Source organism: Babylonia areolata, chromosome 1 (genome assembly GCF_041734735.1).
Source record: "Babylonia areolata isolate BAREFJ2019XMU chromosome 1, ASM4173473v1, whole genome shotgun sequence".
NCBI classification, from domain to species: Eukaryota; Metazoa; Mollusca; class Gastropoda; order Neogastropoda; family Buccinidae; genus Babylonia; species Babylonia areolata.
In genome coordinates, this window is record NC_134876.1 from 55767407 (window position 1) to 55788719 (window position 21313).

At 43.8% G+C, this 21313-nt stretch overlaps 1 protein-coding gene across 2 annotated transcripts in view; it reads left to right on the forward strand.

The window, feature by feature from the left end:
• The window catches only part of LOC143292770 (neuropeptide S receptor-like), a 178848-nt gene that overhangs the window by 81011 nt on the left and 76524 nt on the right, over window positions 1-21313 (forward strand). The window lies entirely within an intron of this gene.

A 21313-nucleotide genomic window follows, 5' to 3' on the forward strand; every position in this document is an offset into this window, starting at 1 on the left:
GTGAGTGGGTGTGTGTGTGTGTCAGAGAGAGAGAGAGAGAGAGAGAGAGAGAGTGTGTGCGTGAGTATGTGTGTGTGTGTGTGTGTGTATGTGTGTGTGCTTGCGTGTGTATGTGTGTCTGTGTTTGTCTGTGTCTGTGTCCATGTGTCTGTATGGTGGTGTGTATGTGTGTGTGTGTGTGTGGGTGTGTGTGTGTGTGTGTGTGTTGTATATTGTGTACGTGCATGCGTGCGTGCGTGTTGGTGTGTGATAAGTCCTTTAGACACTGCCTCAGGGCAGAAATAATGTGGACTCGCTCTACCATCTTGTCGGTGTCTGGTGCCAGGCTCTGTCGGTAAAGCTGGTTTACAAAGTTTTCTGGTACTTTGTCTACCTATCTTCACTTTGCCTGCTACTTTCTTTGTCTTTGTCTGTCTGTCTGTCTGTCTTTCTGTCTGTCTGCATCGAGACGTTAAAAGATTACGGAGCTTACCATCACATTACCTGCTACTTTCTCAATTCCTCTTCCTCCTCCTCCTCCTCTCTCTCTCTCTCTCTCTCTCTCTCTCTCTCTCTCCCTCCCTCCCTCCCTCTCTCTCTCTCTTTCTGTGTGTGTGTGTGTGTGTGTGTGTGTGTGTGTGTGTGTGTGTGTGTGTGCGAGCGCGCATTGACTTTTCAGTTTCAATGCACGACGGTTCATCTTTTTCCAACTCTGAGGACTTAGTTCAGCCTTGCTCTGGCATTGCATCGTGCCAGACCTACAGCCTGCCTTTCCCTCACAGAGCGTCTCTCCATCCCACGCTGCCAGTGCACTGTGTCATGGGTTAATTATTGGGCGGTCGCACAGTGTTGATGTGGTTTTCATGTTCCTAAATAAATTGATTATAGTTATTCAAGGTGTGTGTGTGTGTGTGTGTACGTGTGTGTGTGTGTGTGTGTGTGTGTGTGTGTGTGTGTGTGTGTGTGTGTGTGTGTGTGTGAGTACGTGTGTGTGCGTACGTGTCTGTATGTCTGTTTACATTTATTTGCTTATTTGATTATATATTCATTATCATTATTGTCTATTTCATTTATTCATTTTGTGTTTTTTTTTCTTTTCTGCATTTTATTTTACTATATATCTGCTTATGTTTATTTTAATGTCAACCGTTTGTTTATTTATCTATTTATGTATTTATCTATTTAGTTATTGACTTATTTATTTACATGTGTATTCATTCATCCGTTAATCCAGTGATGTATCCATTATGCACTTTGTTTTTCTTTCTTTTTTTCTCTCAAGGCCTGACTAAGCGAGTTGGGTTACGCTATTGGTCAGGCATCTGCTTAGCAGATGTGGTGTAGCATATATGGATTTGTCCGAACGCAGTGACGCCTCCTTGAGTTACTGAACTGAACTGATTCAAGGTATTTGTATTTCAAAGAACTGTCTGTTGTTTAAATGTGGGACGGGTCAGAGTGGTAGTGAGAGGTGAGGTGCATAGTGCTATCTTCCCATCTTTTTAGTTTGATCCCCTTGTGATATCCCATATCCAGATTGTAGCTGTTTCTTCTCCCCCTTGTGATATCCCATAATATCCAGGCTGTAGACGTTTCTTCCCCTTGTGACATCCCATATCCAGATTGTAGCTGTTTCTTCTCCCCTTGTGATATCCCATATCCAGATTGTAGCTGTTTCTTCTCCCCCTTGTGATATCCCATATCCAGATTGTAGCTGTTTCTTTTTCCCCTTGTGATATCCCATATCCAGATTGTAGCTGTTTCTTCTTCCCCTTGTTATATCCCATATCCAGATTGTAGCTGTTTCTTCCTCCCCTTGTGATATCCCATATCCAGATTGTAGCTGTTTCTTTTTCCCCTTGTGATATCCCATATCCAGATTGTAGCTGTTTCTTCTTCCCCTTGTTATATCCCATATCCAGATTGTAGCTGTTTCTTTTTCCCCTTGTGATATCCCATATCCAGATTGTAGACGTTTCTTTCCCTTGTGATATCCCATATCCAGATTGTAGCTGTTTCTTCCCCTTGTGATATCCCATAATTTCAAGGCTGCAGACGTTTCTTTCCCATGTGATATCCCATATATCTGTCTGCCTCTGCTATCTGGCTGTCTGTGAGACAGAGAGAGACACAGAGAGAGAGAGAGAGAGAGAGAGAGAGAGAGAGAGAGAGAGAACGAACGAACGAAATTCTATTTCGTCATGGTAATGAGATAAGCAATGGTACCTGCTTTTCCCCACCCAGCTCGGAGTGGATAACTAAAAACATTACACGGAAAAAGGACAAAAAGAACATTTACCTTTTCACCGCCAGTCAATTTAGAGTGCAAAATTCCCTTGTGCTATAAAGACAGAAAATATGGTGTTTAAGATTAGCTAGGAATTCACCTTGCGATGTGTAGAAAATATGGCCTGTCCTACCACCGAACATTAAGAGCAGTAGGTTCATGGATAACAGTCCCATCTTCTGGTCACCTTCAGTGACATGGGTCCTCTACCTAGCTGCTGCATAAATGCGAGTTTGGCAGTGAAAGGGATGATAAAGAATTACATTCCAGAAAGAAGGAAAACTGAACTCTTAACACCAAGCAACCAAAGGATAAATACTAACTTCAAACGACAAAACAGAAGAATACATTAATACACACGCATGCACGCACAGACATGCACAAAGAAAGCATTTGTTAGAGAGCCAGAGAGAGATAAGGATAACGAAAACGATAACGATGTTTTATTCAAGAAAGGCCATAGCCTCATTTGAAGGGGGCGCACATAGATTAGAAACAATTTAGAAAATGATGCGCACAAAAATATTATACATGTAATGACAGACAGACAGACAGAGACAGACAGAGAGAGAGAGAGAACTAGAATTACTCACCCGCTCTCATATCGTGTTTTCACACTTTTGGAAAAATTCCCACAGGAACAGAGTTGAGCTTGGGGATGCGACAGTTCCCATAATTTATGAAGCAGGTTTTTGTCTGCTCTGATCCTTAAACCGTGTCAAGGACTCATTCAGCCTGATGGAGCATCAGGGTATTTCCCCGGGCGGCGTTTGTGATTCAGGTTGTATCAGTGCCGCCCCCAAACTCTCTTTGTGCCTCGTGTCTTTGTCTCTTACAATTCCAGTTCCTGTTTTGAGTCTGTGTCTTTGTTTCTGTCTCTGTCCGTCTCTGATTCTCTCTCTCTCTCTCTCTCTCTCTCTCTCTCTCTCTCTCTCTCTCTCTCTCTCTCTCTCTCTCTGAACAAATGCGCGCACACCCACCCACTCATCAACCCACCCACAAACATCTATGCCCCCTCCCCCCATATATATGTCTGTGTGTGTATATATTATATAATTATATATATATATATATATATATATATATATATATATATATATATATATCCTTCATTAGTAAGAATTTTGTATTGTTTGTCTCTTTCTGTCTCCCTTTCTCTTATTATTGATACTGGTGTGTATGTGTGTGTGTGTGTGTGTGTGTGTGTGTGTGTGTGTGTGTGTGTGTGTGTGTGTGTGTGTGTGCGTGACTCCTGTTTGGAAGCACCTCATTCCTGCGAGAAAGCCATCCCATCCAGACGTTGTATACGCAAAACTGGCTGCTTGAAATTCCAGGCATGCGGAACAACAGCAGCAAATCACAAGGATTTAGCCGTCCACCGGCACAAGCGCTTAGTCTTTGTGGCGCTATTCTCTCTGCGCTGAAACGACAGCCTTTCTGAACTCAGCAACCGGTGTTGTAGATCAAGTCTTGTTTTCGTAACTGGCTTTGCGAACTGAGTAATTGTCACGTACCTGTAATAGCATTTATTGCAGATTAACTTCGAGTTCGTTGCTGTAGTTTTGTTTGTTTGTTGGGGCGGGGGATGTTACTGATTTAGTGTTTTGAACTCCCTGTGAACGAGACAGACATAGTGTTCCGTTTGTTTGTTTTTTTGTTTTTTTGTGTTTTTGGGTTGTTTGTTTGTTATCTAAACATGGTGAAAGACGAAAGAGAGAGACAGCGAGACAGGGAGAGGAATAAAAACTGCAATGCCACACTAATCAAAGACATAAAAAAAGAAATATTTCATTATGGTTGATGAATGGAATACTTCACGAAGTTTATAAATACCCCCCCCCCCCCCCAACCAAAAACAAAATGCTACGTAGACAAAAAAAAAAGCATTAAGAACTGAGACATCTAATAAGTAATATACTCATCTCGTCAAATAACCGTGTGTCAGCAGAGCAAAAAAAGAAGAAAAAAAACTTCTTCTATATGTTCGACACGAATGACTGTAGATCATTCTGTCCTGTCGATATGTCTGGACTGACCAGTATTCAGGTTTCAGCGGATGGAGTCATTAGGATTATGGCTGGTTTATATATCATCTCTCTGCTGTCAGCAACTTCTGTGGTATGTTTTTGGTTGGTTTTTGTTATGTGTTGTGTTTTTTTGTTGTTTTTTTTTTTTGCAGCGGCAGTCTTTTACATACGATTTTGCCCTCTCCTTCAGTCTATATGTCTGCTTGTCTCGAAAGGCGAGAGGTGCGTCTATATCAAGGCACACTGATGATTTTCCTCGTCAACGGAGTTCTTCTTCGCAAGTTTGGCAGTTGTAGGCCTGAGCTGCAGTTAAAGGGATAATTGTATTTGCTGGTGCGTGGGCTCGAGGCAGAATATACTTCTCCATTCTTTACTTTTCTCCCCATGAAGAAGGGCCTGGGGCCCGAAACGTAGGGAAATTTCTTCACCAAGGGACCAGCTACCACCTACAGGTCAGTTTTCGCCTGTTTCAAGTCCTGCAGTCAAAATTTCCTCTTCATATAAATAAAAGTTTTTAAACTGCTGTAAGGGTGAATAAGTGCAAGTATGACTCTGTCTTTAAACATTAGGAGTGAGGGATGAAATTTGTCAATGGAAATTGGACGTGGAGCAAGTTTCGGGATCACGTATATTAACAATCATCTGTTTCGGTATTCCGCGAAGCTTCCGATAGAATTGAGGTATCCCATGTGCCTTCTGGAGACGAACTGTTTTTACTGTCGTTGCATGGGCGTGTTGATATGACAGCGTCTTCCTCTGGAGTTCTTACGAAATCCCAACAAACCAAAGAAAAATTATTCTTAACCGTTAATTTGTGGTATATCGTGGAATGAGCAGATGCGTACACCAGTATACCATTTCAGTCCCCTTCCTTTCTCGTCTGTTTCCCTCCCTCACACCCGTCTTTCTCCCTTTCTGTCTCTCTCTCTCTCTCTCTCTCTCTCTCTCTCTCTCTCTCTCTCTCTCTCTCTCTCCCCGAGATTTGGGCGGAGAAAAAAAATCATTAAGCTTTTTTTTAAAAAAAAAAACTTTTAAAAATTCCATTTTTATAGGTTGACATTTTGCAATAACAACATCTTAATGGACAAAAAAATCATTAAGCTTAATCCTATCACCACGACAAAGTAAATATCTCTTTTTGTCTCTCTCTCTCTGTCTCTCTCTCGCACTCTCACTGTCCCTTTCTCTCTCTCTCTCTCTCTCTCTCTCTCTCTCACCTCCCCCTCTCTCTCCCTCTCTCTCTCTCTTTCTCTGGCTGGCTGGCTGTCTACATATCTCTATCACTCTCTCTCTGTGTTTGTGTGTGTGAGCTGTGTGTGTGTGTGTGTGTGTGTGTGTGTGTGTGTGTGTGTGTGTGTGTGTGTGCCTCTTTGTGCCTCTGTGTGACTACATACATGTGAGTGTGTGTGTGTGTGTGTGTTGTGTGTGTGTGTGTGTGTGTGTGTGCGTGCGTGCGTGAGTGATTGAGTGTATGTGTATACGTGTGCCAGCGCACGCATACCTGCGTCTATGTGCGCTCGCGTGCGTGCGTGCAGAGGAAACAAATGTTCCTCTACCTACTACTCCCCACCACCACACCCACCACCCCACCCCCCGCCCCATCTGATCATAAATATTTCTACTGTGAGTTTTGGTTCCAGAAAAGGGACATTCCTCGTTTTGTGTTCTGTCTGCAGCTGTGTACACCCAGGCAGCTTCAGGGCAAGAAGCCACGTTCATCTGTCCGTGTCTTTTGCTGGAACATGATCAGCACAAAGAAATATGTATATCACACTGTTTTGTCTGAAAAACAAAGTCTTTTTCCTTAATGTTAAAGCGCGTAGTTATATTTCTTTAATCTTATACCGGTGAGAGATACAGTATGGTGTAACAGACACGATAGAAGGAGAGAGACATACAGACAGAGAGAGAGACTGAGAGGGAAAGAGACAGGAAGACAGATAGACAGAGACTGAGAGGGGGAGAGACAAACAAACATACAGACAGACAGAGAATATGACAGAGGGGGGGGAAGAAAGACAGACACAGACACAGAAGGAATTAGTAAGGTGGAGTTTGTGCACTCGTCGATAATGATTATGGAATCTTTGACAAAGTGGAAGAAAAAAAAAGGGTGCCTGGTCCGAAGAAAGCTCATTAAAGAAAGAGCTGTCTGTCTGTCTGCTTGTCTCTCCCCGTGTCTGTCTCTGTTCCTCTCTGTCTGTTTATGCGTCTGTCTCTGTCAGTCTGTATGCCTGTCTGAATTTGAATGTGCCTCTATTTCTGTCTGTCTGTCTGTCTGTTTCTCTATCTCTCTCTTTCTCTCTCTGCACCTCTTTCTCTCTCTCTCTCTTTGCCCCCCCCTCTCTCTCTCTCAGAGTGTCTCACTATTTCTCTCTGTCCGTCTATCTCTGTATATATATATATATATATATATATATATATATATATATGTGTGTGTGTGTGTGTGTGTGTGTGTGTGTGTGTGTGTGTGTGTATACAGGTCAGTGGCCTTACATGAAAACAGTTCTGAGTTCTCATCTCTCTCTGTAAGTAAGTATGTGTGTATATATATATATATATGTGTGTGTGTGTGTGTGTGTGTGTGTGTGTGTGTGTGACCCCAGTTCCTTCTCTCGCTCTTGCTCTCTTTATTTGTCTGTTTTGTTCTGTTTCCCAAAATACTCCCTTCAATCCCCCCCCCCCCCCCCCCCGAAACCGTTCTTTCGTGCAAGGAAAACTATCGGCACCTGAAATATTTCACCAACGTGAAAACGATGAAGACTCATCGGCAAATTTCGCTGAAGCAGCACCAGCAGTTAGCCTGGGGACATCCATTCATGTCTGCAGACATCGTCCGTGTTAGCGTGAAGAGTTCGGTTTGTCCTAAAAAATGAATTGAAAAATGATGAAATTGCACAATCTGTTTGAATTTAACGGAATAAAATGTCAAGACGTGTGGGAGACAAAAACAAAACAGTCCAAAATATATGTAAGCGTCAAATGTGTGTGTGTGTGTGAGTGTGTGTGTGTGTGTGTGTGTGTGTGTGTGTGTGTGTGTGTGTGTGTGTGTGTGTGTGTGTCACCAAGTTATCAGGAAAAAAAATCATGAATATCAGAAACAAAGAGAGAGGGTAATCAAGTTTAGAAAAGGAAAGGAAATAATATTTGCACATTTGACCCGTGAATCAAACAATGCAGTTTAGAAATGATGAGATCAAGACCTGAAAGCCACTAGTAATTATATCATTTCATAAAATGTCACCTGTAACGATACAAAAAAAAGTCGCAACGTCTTCTTGTGTAGGGAATTGCGAGTTAGTCTGTCACTATTCTTGTCCATCTTAGGATATCATGGATGTCCCTGAAATAAAATTAAAAAAGTACTATTTGTTCACATTCCATACAAACGCACGTTCTGCGAGCACGTTGTGTAGAAAGGTAAGGCTCTATGGGTTCTTACTATACACAAATCCATGATGACAGAAATATAGATCCAAAAACTTTGATCTCACAATTATTGCATTATCTTCGTGTCGGTGTGATTAGCAATTTGCTGCGAAATTTTACTTCTTCAGAATTCTATCTCAAAATCTTAGATATTAAGATGTTAAAAAAGGAAAAGGAAAAGAAAGTCTTCTGTAACGTATTTGCAGGCAAAATATCAAACTCCCTCTAAACATTTTCAAATACTATCAATTCGTGTATAAGCCTATAACGACTGGTAGGATAATTTAATAGCAGGATATCAATGTGGTTTCACATTCAAGGCATGGAGATCCACGTAGGTGTTTCACACAAAACAAGAAGCCACTGGCCGTTCCCATATGGTATCGGGACATTCGTTTCATAATCAAAACGTAATGGACGCTATCGGGATCTGCAGGATGGGATGTTATTCGGGGGTTCCGGACAATGGGACTTCATGGGTCTTCGAGCCTTGGATAGGGGCACCAGGAAGACTGGGAGAGTAACTTGACTTGCTTCCTTGTGTATTACCATCATGTATACGCCGTGGTTATCTCTCGAGAAACGACTATGACGATGCGTTATGCCATCATCAGTGGGAATCACTGGTGGACACGCTAGTGGCTATGTAGCCCAAACTTTTGAAGGACACAAGCGGCTGTAGGTTGTGCATGGAACGCCAGCAGGCAGGGCAGGGGCAGATCACCTATCTCCAAGTGCTCTGTTTTGTCGGGTTTTTTTTTTTTTTGGTTTTTTTTTCAAAGCACACATGTATATCCCTCCATACGCACGCGCACATTCTAAAAAACACACACATAGACACACTCAAACACACACACACACACACACACACACACACACACACACACACACACACACACACACACACACACACACACACACACACACACACGCCAGCAGGCAGGGCAGGGGCAGATCACCTATCTCCAAGTGCTGTGTTTTGTCGGGTTTTTTTTTTGGTTTTTTTTTTCAAAGCACACATGTATATCCCTCCACGCGCACATTCTAAAACACACACACACACACACACACACACACACACACACACACACACACACACACAAACACACACACAAACTCATAATGGAGTGCTGTTCAGAGCCAAAGGATAAGATAGCTGAGATTCAAGAGATGCCTGCTATAGGACCGGCCGCCATGGCTTTGAGTAATTAATGGAAGCGATAGAAAAAACAACACAATCGAACAAAAGAAAAGAAACGAATCCTCAAGGGGGAGATTAAACGCCATCCGACAAAATTAAAGGGAAAAGAAAGAAAGGGTGGGAAGTATTTGACTGTTTTTTTTTCTGTCTGTGTCGTTTGTGTGTGTGAGTGTGTGTGTGTGTGTGTGTGTGTGTGTGTGTGTGTGTGTGTGTGTGTGTGTGTGTGTGTACGCGCGCGCGCGTGTACGTGCGAGTGTCTTTGTGTGGGTGGATGGGGTGTGTTTTGGAATAGAGACAGGGCTATATGTGCGTATGTGTGTTTGTGTGTGTGTGTGTGTGTGTGTGTGTGTGTGTGTGTGTGTGTGTGTGTGTGTGTGTGGAGAGAGAGAGAGAAAGAGATAGAGAGGAGAGAGAGAGATGAAGGCAAATGATGAAAGAAAAAGACTGAGACAGAAGCAGAGACACACACACACACACACACACACACACACACACACACACACACACACACACACACACACAGATGGAGATAGAAAGAGAGGGAAAGAGAGAGAGATGCACACAGACACACAGAGAGAGGCACACAGACAGAGAGGGAGGAGGCACAAAGACAGAGGTAGAGACAGAGAGAGTGAGACGCATAGAGAGAGAGGCACACAGACAGACAGGGAAAGAGAGAGAGAGAGAGAGGCACACAGACAGAGAGAGGCACACAGACAGGCAGAGAAAGAGAGAGGGAGAGAGAAAGAGCAGGAACATTTGATGACTTGCGTCCTGATCCCCAGAAAAAAAAGGACTTCAATTTTCACACCTCACAGCAACCCCCTCCCCCCTTTCTAGAACATCTCGCCAGGGTTGTTTGGAAATTAGACGGCATTCGAACCCTGTTTGGGAATTTAGGTCATAAGACACCCCCTCCCCCCTCGCCCCCCTCCCCCTCCCCCCAAAAAAATCCAGAATAGCTGTCTATTGAACTACCAGCCAGAGACACACTACATATGACCAGAATACTGGGGGAAATGGGGGAAAGGGGGGGATACGGGTGAATGAAAAGAGGGATCAAATTAGAGGCAGCAAGAAATATGGTCAGCAATTATATCAACAACAAAGTAAAAGAAAAGTGGGAAAAAAAATGCAAAGAAATTAAATACGATGAAATGGATGAACATGAAAATCAATTCCCGACTCCTGTTCAATTGGATGATTTATTTAACAACCGAAATGAGTTGAAACTGAAAAATTAAATCAAGTATTTGTAAATTCAATGCACAGCCCCAAAGCAGCAACATTACGTTTCGCTGTCTTTCAGATATTAATCCTCAGAAGACTGAGTGCGGCTGCCTGTATGGTGGGGTTTTGAATTCCACTGTGCGAGTTATCCCGACTCACCCAGAGAAACGCTTTGAATGACACAAGCATTGGACTGAACGGAAGTTCATGGCAGCGGTAATGTGTTGTATTTGTATTGTATTTTCTCTTTTGTCACAACAGATTTCTCTGAGTGAAATTCGGGCTCCTCTCCCCAGGGAGAGTGCGTAGCTACACTCAGTGCGCCTTTTATTCTTTTCTCTTCTTTTTTTGTAATTTTTCCTGTCTGCAGTTGTTGTTGTTTTTTTATTTGTTTTCTTATCGGAGTGGACTTTTCTACAGAATTTTGCCAGGGACAGTACAACCCTATTGTTGTCGTGGGTTCTTTTACGTGCGCTAGATGCACGCTGCACAAGGGACTTCGGTTTATCGTCTCATCCGAATGACTAGCGTCCAGACCACCACTCAAGGTCTGGTGGAGGGGAAGAAAACGCTGGCGACTCTGCAGGGATTCGAACCAGTGCGCTCAGATTCTCTCCCAGGCGGTCGCGTTACCTCTAGGCCAACACGTGCTGACCAAGAGGTCGGTCGTGGAAAGCAAACGTCAACATCATCAACAGAAATCCCATTAGCAACAGAAATCCCACGATCACCAGCTGCAGGCATACGCTAGATGACACGACAAACGTTATTTGGTTGAAGAATCAGGGCCTGAATTGGTGGGTTTTGTTTGTTTCCTATTGTTTGGAAAGGGGGTGGAGAGAGAGTAAGACCATCGCAATACTCCAGGCGAAGGTGAATCGTTTTGTTTTTGTTTTTTGTTTTGGTTTTGCGTTTTTTCTGGTTTTTTGTTTGTTTTTTGTTTTGTTTTTTTCTTTTTTCTTTTTCTTTTTTTTTTTTTTTGTATATTTGGCATGTGTATGTGTGCGCGTGCTTTTTGTGTGAGTTTTGGTGTGTGTGTGTGTGTGTGTGTGTGTGTGTGTGTGTGTTGTGTGTACTTGCATGAACGAGTGCAAAGCAATATCCACCGTCTTTCAGTAGGAAAAAAAAAAGACTGACCCGTTGCTCTCCTGTTTCGTTGTGCTTGAGGGCGGAGTTCCATGCCCGGAAATAATTCATGTTTATTTGATTCGTCTTGTGACCCAAAATAATTCATGCTTTTTTTTTTCTTTCTCTTTTTTTAATTTCTTTTTTGTCCGTCTAAAACGTGATGTGATGGCCTGGGGTGAGCGCGGTACGCCCGGCCCGAGGCAGTGTGCCCATGAGAGACATCACTCCATCCCACTTCCTTCCGGATTTTTAAATCGGGTTATTTGGAAGCATAAGAATGGACGGTAACTGCTGTCTTTATTTCACGGGGTCCAGTGGGAACAAAGTGACTCCCCCACGCGAGCGCGTGTTTGTGTATGTGTGTGTGTGTGTGTGTGTGTGTGTGTGTGTGTGTCTGTCTGTCTGTCTGTCTGTCTGTTTGTGTTTCTGTGTGTATGTGTGTGTGTGTGTGTGTGTGTGAGAGAGAGAGAGAGAGAGAGAGAGAGAGAGAGAGAAACAGAGACAGAGAGGCAAAACATGAGAGAAGGGGTGGGGGGTGGAGGAGAGTAAGAATTCAGAGAGAGAGAAAGCGAGAGCGAGGGGTGAAGAATGGATGGAAAGAAAGAAAGGCATTGACAGAAACGGCTTGAAATCTGGGGAACAGAGACAGAGAGAGACAGAGAGAAGGACAGACAGACGGAGACACAGAGAGAGACAGAGAGGGAGAGGAAGGGAATGGGATATAGACAGAGGCGGAGGTGGAAGGATATATCAAAGTCTGAAAGACAGGCAGACAGACTGAGGGGGAGGGGTAGGGATGGGGGGGAGCGAAGGGGAAGACAGATAGACAGAGGCAGACACAGAGACAGAGACAGACAGAGGGACACAGGAGGCAATGATACAGAATGAACAGTTAATCAGGACTCTGGGGAGAGGGGGAGAGGAAGAGGGTGGGGATGCTGTTAGGGAATGACTTATCACTATCTGCACATGGGGCTGGGGGTCCGGAGGGAAATCTGTGGATGGAACCGTTTGACCGGCTCACATCCTGGCCTGAGAGTCACAGCCTCCACAAAAGACCTCGGTCCCTAGAAAGGTTACTCTTTTTTTATCCCTTACCGCACCGTTCTATTCGTTTCGTTTTTGCTGTTGTCTGTTAATTTGGTTGATTCTTTGTGTATGTGTTTGGTTTTCGTGTGGGGTTTTTATTTATTTATTTATTATTATCATCATGAACGGATTTGTTTTAATGATATGTCTGAGTAAACGAATGGTTGGTGTGTGTGTGTGTGTGTGTGTGTGTGTGTGTGTGTGTGTGTGTGTGTGTGTGTGTGTGTGTCAGTGAGTGTGTGGACGCGTATTCGTGCGTGAGTGTGTACTTGAGTGATCGGGCGAGTTATTCGTGCGTGATTGTGCGCGTGTGATTTTCTGCTATTCAATTTAAAGTCTGTTCACCCTGAAATATGAGCAGCACAATGCCGTGTTATTTACTGAGGGGAAAAGACATATAATCGTGAAAGTAGCTCTTTTTGTTTTTATGTTAAGCACTATCAAACATTTGCCATCAAATTTGACACCCTGTAACACATACCGACAGTGGAGTGATGGTTCAGACATAACGCGTCCACTTAGGAAGCGAGAGGATCTGAGCGCACTGGTTCGAATCACGGTACAGTCGCCAATATTTTCTCCCCCTCCACTAGACCTTGAGTGCTGGTCTGGATGCTAGTCATTCGGATGAGACGATAAACCGAGGTCCCCGTGTGCAGCATGCACTGAGCGCACGTAAAAGAACCCACGGCAACAAAAGGGTTGCCCCTGGCAAAATTCTGTAGAAACATCCACTGCGATAGGAAAAAGAAATAACACTGCAGGCAGGAAAAACACAAAACAAAATGAGTGGCGCTCTCTGTGTAGCGACGCGAATTTCACAGAGAGAAATCTGTTGTGACAAAAAGGAGAAATACAATATTATGATGAGCCTACATCGAATTGACAGGCACCGAAAGTGATCCAAAGATTGAAAAGGTCACATCTTTATGGGAGGCAACAAGACAAAGTGCGTGACCCCATGCCCCGGATCTCCCCACAGACAAGGGAGGCAAAGTGACAGTTTTCCAGAGGATTGTCATTTGTGAGTCAACAGTCTGTCAGCGAATGACAGGAAAACCCTTGATTACTGCCAACGCTGTTACTTGAAACCACAGCTTCAAACTCCAAACAAAAGCAGATCCGTGGAAGTAATTTAGATGTGCAGCATATGTGATTGTGAATCTACCCCTTTTAGCGTTGTCTGAGTTCTGGGATGAAGGGGGAAAAAACGTCAATGACTGTTTGTCAGAGTGCTTTGCGCCTGACCAGATTTGAGTGATAATCAGTGGTGCATAATCTCGCACGATTTCCTCTTCTGACAAAATGGTTTTCTCGCTTGAGTTGCCACTGCACACGCCCCCCCCCCCCCCCCCCCCCCCCCCCCCCCCCCCACAAGGACCTCCACAAGCTCTGTCCAATATAAACACACCAACAACAAAGCAGGGAAGTGCAGAACATGCTACCATGCAGCCTGATGTAGCCGGCCAAGTGAAGTCCAATCTGAAATGAAATTCTCGCAAACTTGCCCAAGCAGATGACAGCACGTGGTAAATAGGCTACCTCATTCCATAATAGTTGGTCATGCAGAAAGAAGGAATTGTGTACGCGCGTGTGCTTGTGGGAGGGGGTGTATGTGTGTGTGTGTGTGTGTGTGTGGAGGGGGAGGGGCGGGGTCTCTGTTTGTATGTGTCTGTGTGTATGTGTGTGCAAGCACATAATACACGTCCATTCATATGTCCGTACAAATATGTGGACGTGTGTATGACAGCTTGCATAGAGGTGACATGGAATTCCTCTCTTGTCGCCTGATACTCTGCTTGCAAACAGAGTCCCGACGCCTGGAGACAGGTTTATCCAACACTGTTACTTGTTTAAGATGTAAAGCTTTGCGCAGAAATCTTCTTTTTCTTCTCCTTTAACTCTTTGGAGAGTCATTTGGGAGGCGCGGCACAGAAGAACTGTTCAACAACTTCCTCCAGGTCAAAGCCTAGGTCCATTGTGCACTGTACAGTCCATTTAGTATGTGTGTGTCTTCCCCTCCGTCTCTCTCCCTCAGCAGTACCTTGAAAAATCGGGACATGGCTGTACCAACCTGTTTGTTTGTTTTTTGTTTGTTTGTTTGTTTTTACTTAATTGATGTCAAGAGATCTTCACGCGGTCCAATGTGCTGCTTGTTGCTTTGGTGCTCTTGTTCACTGGCGATATGATCAGTGTATCCGGTGTTTATTATGTTGTGGCAGCAACTCATTTCAGTACCTTGCATTCTTCTTTCCAAATCCGCCTTAATGGTCGATGTACCTCATGCACACAGAAAGATGGAATGTACCAGTGTACCTGAAGTGCATATGTGAATGTTACTGGAGCAGACTTGATCATCCCTTGCGCTCTTGCAAGAAGACCAGGAGGGTGAGTTTGTGAAAGTCACAAGGGCATTTTAAATTTTGAATTTTCACCCGTCTGCCTGCCTGCATCCTCGTAACTAGTAATAAACTGGTTGTCAATGTTCGGTTCCTGTCCAGTAATTTATCGCACGATTACTCTCTTATGCTTACCAGACAATTGTTTTTTCGCATGAGCTGTCAACACAGCCACGTGTTCCCCTACACTACACAAGGTATCCTCTCACCGACGGTCAACATCCAGCTGGGAAAGGTTTACAGCCTGTAAAGTGGGGGGAGGCATACATGCACCATTTATCAACGAAACAAGAGAAAAGCAGAAATGAACTTTCCGTGCTAAATCACCCAGGCAAGCGACAGCAGATTCAACTGCTCTCGGGGAGTGCTAGGGGCGGCGTGTGTGAGGGGGTAACAAGCAAACCTAGAGAAGGAAAGTAAATATTGAACGTTGCTAACTCTTTTACGACGTTTTTTTTCCCAACAGGAAACAAGTGTTTAAAAATAGATAACATGCCAGAAAAGACATTTTCTTCTTTTCTGTGTTGGATTACAGGTTAACCCCTCTTCCCCTTCCCTCTTCCCCCCTCTTCCCCTCCCCTCTTCCCCCCTCTTCCCCTCCCCTCTTCCCCCTTCCCGTTTCTGACAGGCTGTCAGTTTTGTGGGTACCTCACGAATTTGATAGGATATTTATTACAAGACTGGCGTGAATAGGGGCCACGGTCTACGCATACTCCTCCAAACTCCGTGGAATGACAGAGTGAGTATCGACTGTCTGCCCGACGGTCTGGCACACATGAGGCCACAGGCTGTAATTGGAAACGCTTTTCGTAGACGTTGATGTAAGTGGATACACCAGGCCATGCACCAGACAAATCCGTTTCTACACGTACACCCCCCCACACACACACACACACACACACACACACACCTTGTAATAATTCTACTTGTAAACCACCGTGGGAAAGCCAGACAAAATTGATAAAAATGTCTTTCATCATGCAAGAAAGATTTGTCACGACAGGAAATAGAAACATTTTCTAGGAGTTTCCATAATGTACGCTTGGGACAGAGAAACTGGAACCGATGTCTAGGAATTTCCGTGATGTACCGCTTGGACTTTGATCCGAATCTTGTGTGACTGTGAACTCCCAAAGACAAGCACGCATGACCTGGTGGACAAACATCATGTGCCCACAATATTCGGATAACCAGACTGGTGGACTAGACTCGATAGTTTGGAAGGAAGGAGGGAAGGAAGTGACAGTGGTCTATTCTGAGTTTTTCTTCAGTCAGCAAAATTTTGTTCGCTCCTGGGATTGCTTCTCCAGTCGACTCTGCTGTTAACAACATGAAACACGAGCGGTGAATTCTGGATGTCATGGCTTACACACATACACTCGCGCGCGCGCACGCTCGCGCGCGTAAGTCGACAAGCACTTCCACACAGCGAGAGACATTTTCGGGTGTGTAAAACTTTGACGAGGTGGGGTAAGTGAAATACTGATGTATTCAATGTAAGTACAACATTTTCGGAGTTTGTAAAACTTCGATGTCGAGAGGTTTGCAAAACACTGATTACTTCAATGTGCGTAAAACATTTTCGGGTTTGTAAAACACGAATGTGTTGAAGTATGTGAACCACTGACATGTTCAATGTGTGTAAACATGCTCGGGATGTGTAAAACGTTTGATGTGATGAGGTATGTGAAAAACTGATGTGTTCAATGAGTGTAACACATTTTTTTAAAGTCTTGCACGTGACAATTACATATTGTTTTGCGTAAAGATTTATATAATATCTGAGCAAGTTCCACAAGTTGATTCTCCCACATTTGACCAAAACCATAACTATGTGATGTGTACTATTTATTGGGCATTCGGTTATGCTCTCTGCCACTGCAATAAAGGACATAAATCATTGTAAAACAAAACACACCACACACACACACACACACACACACACACACACACACACACACACACACAGTGGTCTACATTAACACAGGGAGAGAGAGCGGAGGAGGGGGTGTAAGCCCATGATAGTGTGGTCGTTACCCTGCCCACATTTTTTCTCACTTTCGAGAAATCGTGGGCGGCACACCTACGATTTCTCACAATGTATGAGAAAGCGTGGTAAGTCCTCCTTATTTTCATCAAAAATATTTCCGTCATCAGTGGAGTTGGTTTCGTGTCTTTTCCCAATGAAAATCGAAGAGAAAAAACAGAGAGAGAGGAAAAGAAAAGAGAAAGAGGTGGAGATGGAGGGCGAGGGGGCGACGACGATGACGATCATGATAATGACAATGGCGTTAGCGAAGACATCAACAAGTGACGACACTGAAACACATCTATTTATTGTATTTCACATAAGATGGATCACTGCGATGCATCGACTTTAAATTCAGCATCGGAATCAATAGCAAACAACGAAATTAAAGCGATGTGAAAACACAGACCTAAATATATATGATATGATATAGTATAGCATACTATATATAGAGAGAGAGAGAAAGAGAGAGTGTGTGTGTGTGTGTGTGTGTGAAAGAAGACCAAATCAAGCAGCCAAGTAAACACACAAAAGGACACCCATTCACCCACCCACACGTGTGCATGGAGTTGGAGGGAATGAGACTTGGGTAGAGGTGGGGATAGGACGTTCTTTTGTTTGTTGCTTTGCAGTGGTCTTTTTTCATAAGTTTCTCTTGTGACTTTCAGTGAATTTTGTCGTTGATATCTTTCTTGATAACGGTTCTGTGTTCATGTGGGGGGGTTTTCAGTGTAGACCACCACCACCTCCACCCCCACCCCCTCACCCTCCGCCGCCCAGTGCATTTTCTCTAAGATTTGCATTGAGAAAAGACAATAACCCGACTCCGATGACAAAAACAAAACAAAACAAATAAAACAATGATAGAATTAAGGGGGGCTTCCCACGCTTTCTCACACATTGTCGCAATTGAGAGAAAACGTAGGAGGGAACGACCGCACTTTCTCGCAATCCCACGATTTCCCTCAATTGAAGTGCGAGGAATCGTGGAAATTGCATTGCGAGAAATCATGGGCTTACAGGGGACGTGGGCAAAAAGACAAGCAAGTGGGAATTAACACAGAAAAGGGAAGGAACGTGTTGTTGCAAACACAACAGACATATTGAGGGGCAGATCAACGCAATGGCTGTTCAAGCAAACAGACGCAAAAAAAAAAAAGTTATGTCTCGTGTCAGAAGAAACGTTTCGTGATGCGTGGGAACAGTACGTGTACAACGTGATTAGTCTGAGATTCCCCCAACCTCTTTGTCTCTGTCTCTGTCTCTGTCTCTGTCTGTCTCTCTCTCTCTCTCTCTCTCTCTCTCTCACACACACACACACACACACACACACACACACACACACACATACACACACACACACACACACACACACACACACAGACGCACATACGCACATACGCACGTGCAGACATATACACACACGTACACACAAACTTGCGCGCGCACACACACACACAAACACAAGCGCCCACGCCCTCAAAGAGAGAGAGTCGGACGGACAGACAGACAAACAGTCAAACAGACAGAGAGACAGAGACAGCGAGACAGAGAATTGCCCTCACTTCAAACTCCATCAATTTTCTGAATCTCGCGATGTCCTAGCGCTGTCAGCACGAAGCGGAATTTAACCTGAAGACGATCGCAAAACCAGCTCACACAAGAAAAAGAGCAACAGGAAAGAAGCCCCCTAAAAGAAACACCCAGAGCTGGTTGTGCTGATCAGGAAATGAGAGAAATAGCAGGATCTGCCTTGTGTTTTATCTTAAACGCAAACGACCCCTTTGAAGTCAGAAAGCAAAGATGGCAAGCGTGATCGAAGCTTGTCCTGACATGAACTATTGTTCAATGCACAATGTTGAAATGTACAGTTTTATCGGTTAATTGAAATATGATTTTCTAATACAAACACGCAAAAAAAACCAACAATCCTTTGATGTTTGTAGTTGTTCCCTTTTTCTAATTCCGGGTGTGATTTCAGTTTTTGATCCTTTATCAGCCAACGAGCCAGCAAAGGGATTTATTTTAGTTTGGCACACAAAATTGACAAAAACATGCTTGCTTTCTGTTCTTTTGTCTTCTTATTTGCCTGATTTTCACAACGGTTATTATAAAAAAAATTATTCTCTCGTAATCTGAAAGGTTTTCTGTATAATTTGTTTGAATGTGTTATTCACTTTGATTGTTGCATTTTGGCTCTGGTGTTGTGTAAGTGTGTGCATATGCATGTGTTTGTACATGTGTGTGCGTGTGTGTGTGTGTGTGTGTGTGTGTGTGTGTGTGTGTGTGTGTGTGTGTGTGTGTGTGTATGCGTGCGCGCGCGCGGCATGCAATAAACGAAGCAGCCTAAAGAATTATATTGGTATTTAATTTGTTAAGTTATATCACGTGTTGCTGGCGTGAGACTCAATAAATCAGTAATTGTTGCTTTACGTATGTCATTATATTTGCCACATTATGAAATATTGGCACATAATGAAATATGAAACACAATTAGTCGAGAGAGAAAGACAGACAGACAGACAGAGAGAAGTGAAATTAGGTGGAATAAGTAAGGGCATGTTTTTTACACCCTGCTCCCAGAGCAAGGAAAGAGAAGAATGAACAAATACTGAAAGAGAGAAAGGGACAGAGAGGCTTCACAATGGATTGCGTGGTGGACGATTTTTTATATATCTCTGACACAACGCAGCGCAATCAAATGAAACACAGCACAGCACAGCACGGCACAGTACAGCACGGCACAGCACAGCACGGCACAGCACAGCACTAATGTTGCCATTGCCAAACTCTTACATCCTCCCACGTACACACATAATAATATAGCGCATTTCTCCAGACATACTGCTCAACGCGCTTTACATTTCGTTCCCACCTACCCACCTCCCCATCAATACTCCTCTCCGTCCTCACTCCCACCCCCACTCACACCCACACCCACACACGCTCACACACAAGGAAGCACGTGCAAAAAAAATAGGGGGTGGGGGTTGTAGGACGGTGTGGGTGCTAGGTGCCGGAAGTAAGTCAGCCGCTGGCCCCAAACTGCAGTCCGTCCACCTGTTTCCCTTCCCCCCCCCCTCCCCCCCCCCCCCCCCCCCCCAGGAGAGTGTCTGTCTTTCCTCGCACAAGGCAGGAGACTGTCTTTCCGCGCAGGAGACACACCTCCATCAAAACCCCCACCTCACCCACCCCCTCCCCAAAAGCGACCCCCTCCCTCCCTACCCACCCTGCCTCTCGCTGAAAAAAAAAGTACACGCTGGACATTTATGTTCAGACAGGGGTGTTGATATTATATGAATAATTTATGAATGAATAAATTAGTAAACATAGTTCCTGCCAGTCCGGCTTACGCTTGGCACGGTCAGAAAGGAAACTCATCATCAACGGATTAGTTGAGGTGAAAAATGGTTTTGGTTTTGGTTTGTTTTTGGTTTGTTTTTTTTTTGGGGGGGGGGGGTTGTTATGTTTTGTTTTTGTTTTTTTGTTGTTGTTTTTTTTTGGGGGGGGCGTCTTTTTTGTTTTAAAAAAAGTGCATTTACATGACAAAATATAAATCACCCCAGACTGCAGGGAAATTTTCAGATCAGAACCATTCATTTTAATCCGTTCCCATTAGATTAACACAAAGTGTATGAAAAGAAACACTTCTATTGATTATGGGGGTTTTTTGTCAACAATTCATAGCACCCGCTGCTAAGTTATAAATCATTGCATCTTGCGTGTGTCTTTTAGCGATTTGCATTCATTCTTTTTCTGTGCTCCCTGTAAATCAGACCACGTGTACATAATTATGGGCGAGTCACAAATCTACCCTAAGGACACGCGTATGAATGAATCGCAATAATGAATCGTGATAAATCAAGATGTTATCCATTTGCTGAACATTTATTCTTGGACCTTTAGCGTGAGTTGGTTTTGTTTTGTTTTTTCTTTACTCTTTGCATGAAAAATGAATCATTCCTTTTCATGACGAGCATTTAATTTTAGGCCATTTTGAAACGAGTAATCACTCCAGTCGCGAAGATCCCGATTGTGACTGGTCCTGTCAGGTTCAGTTCTTTTCGCTCTTCGCTGAAAATGGATATTGCTAGAACCAGCTTGTCAATGCAATACCAGATATGTTGCCGAAACAATCAACGATGCTTTCTTGGTATTCGACACGTCTTGACACATTTGTCCAAACAGGAATGTCGTCCTGCCTTTTGGAAGCCCCAGACTAACGTGACATTCGAAGTTTTTTGAAGTTCGAAAGAACATTGTGATTGCAGTGGCGTTTTCCGGTTGGAACGTGAGATGTGAAGCAAATTCTATGTTGATGCAAATTTAAAACAAGCAAAATAGACATATGAAAAAAAAAAAAACAACGCAGATTGCGGTCAGTAATCAGCACTGTCCATTGCCAAATTTAAGTATGAATCCCTGTCTTTGTGTATTTCCCTCCTGTCTGTCTGTGTCTGTCTGTCTGTCCATCTCTCTCTCTCTCTCTCTCTCTCTCTCTCTCTCACACACACA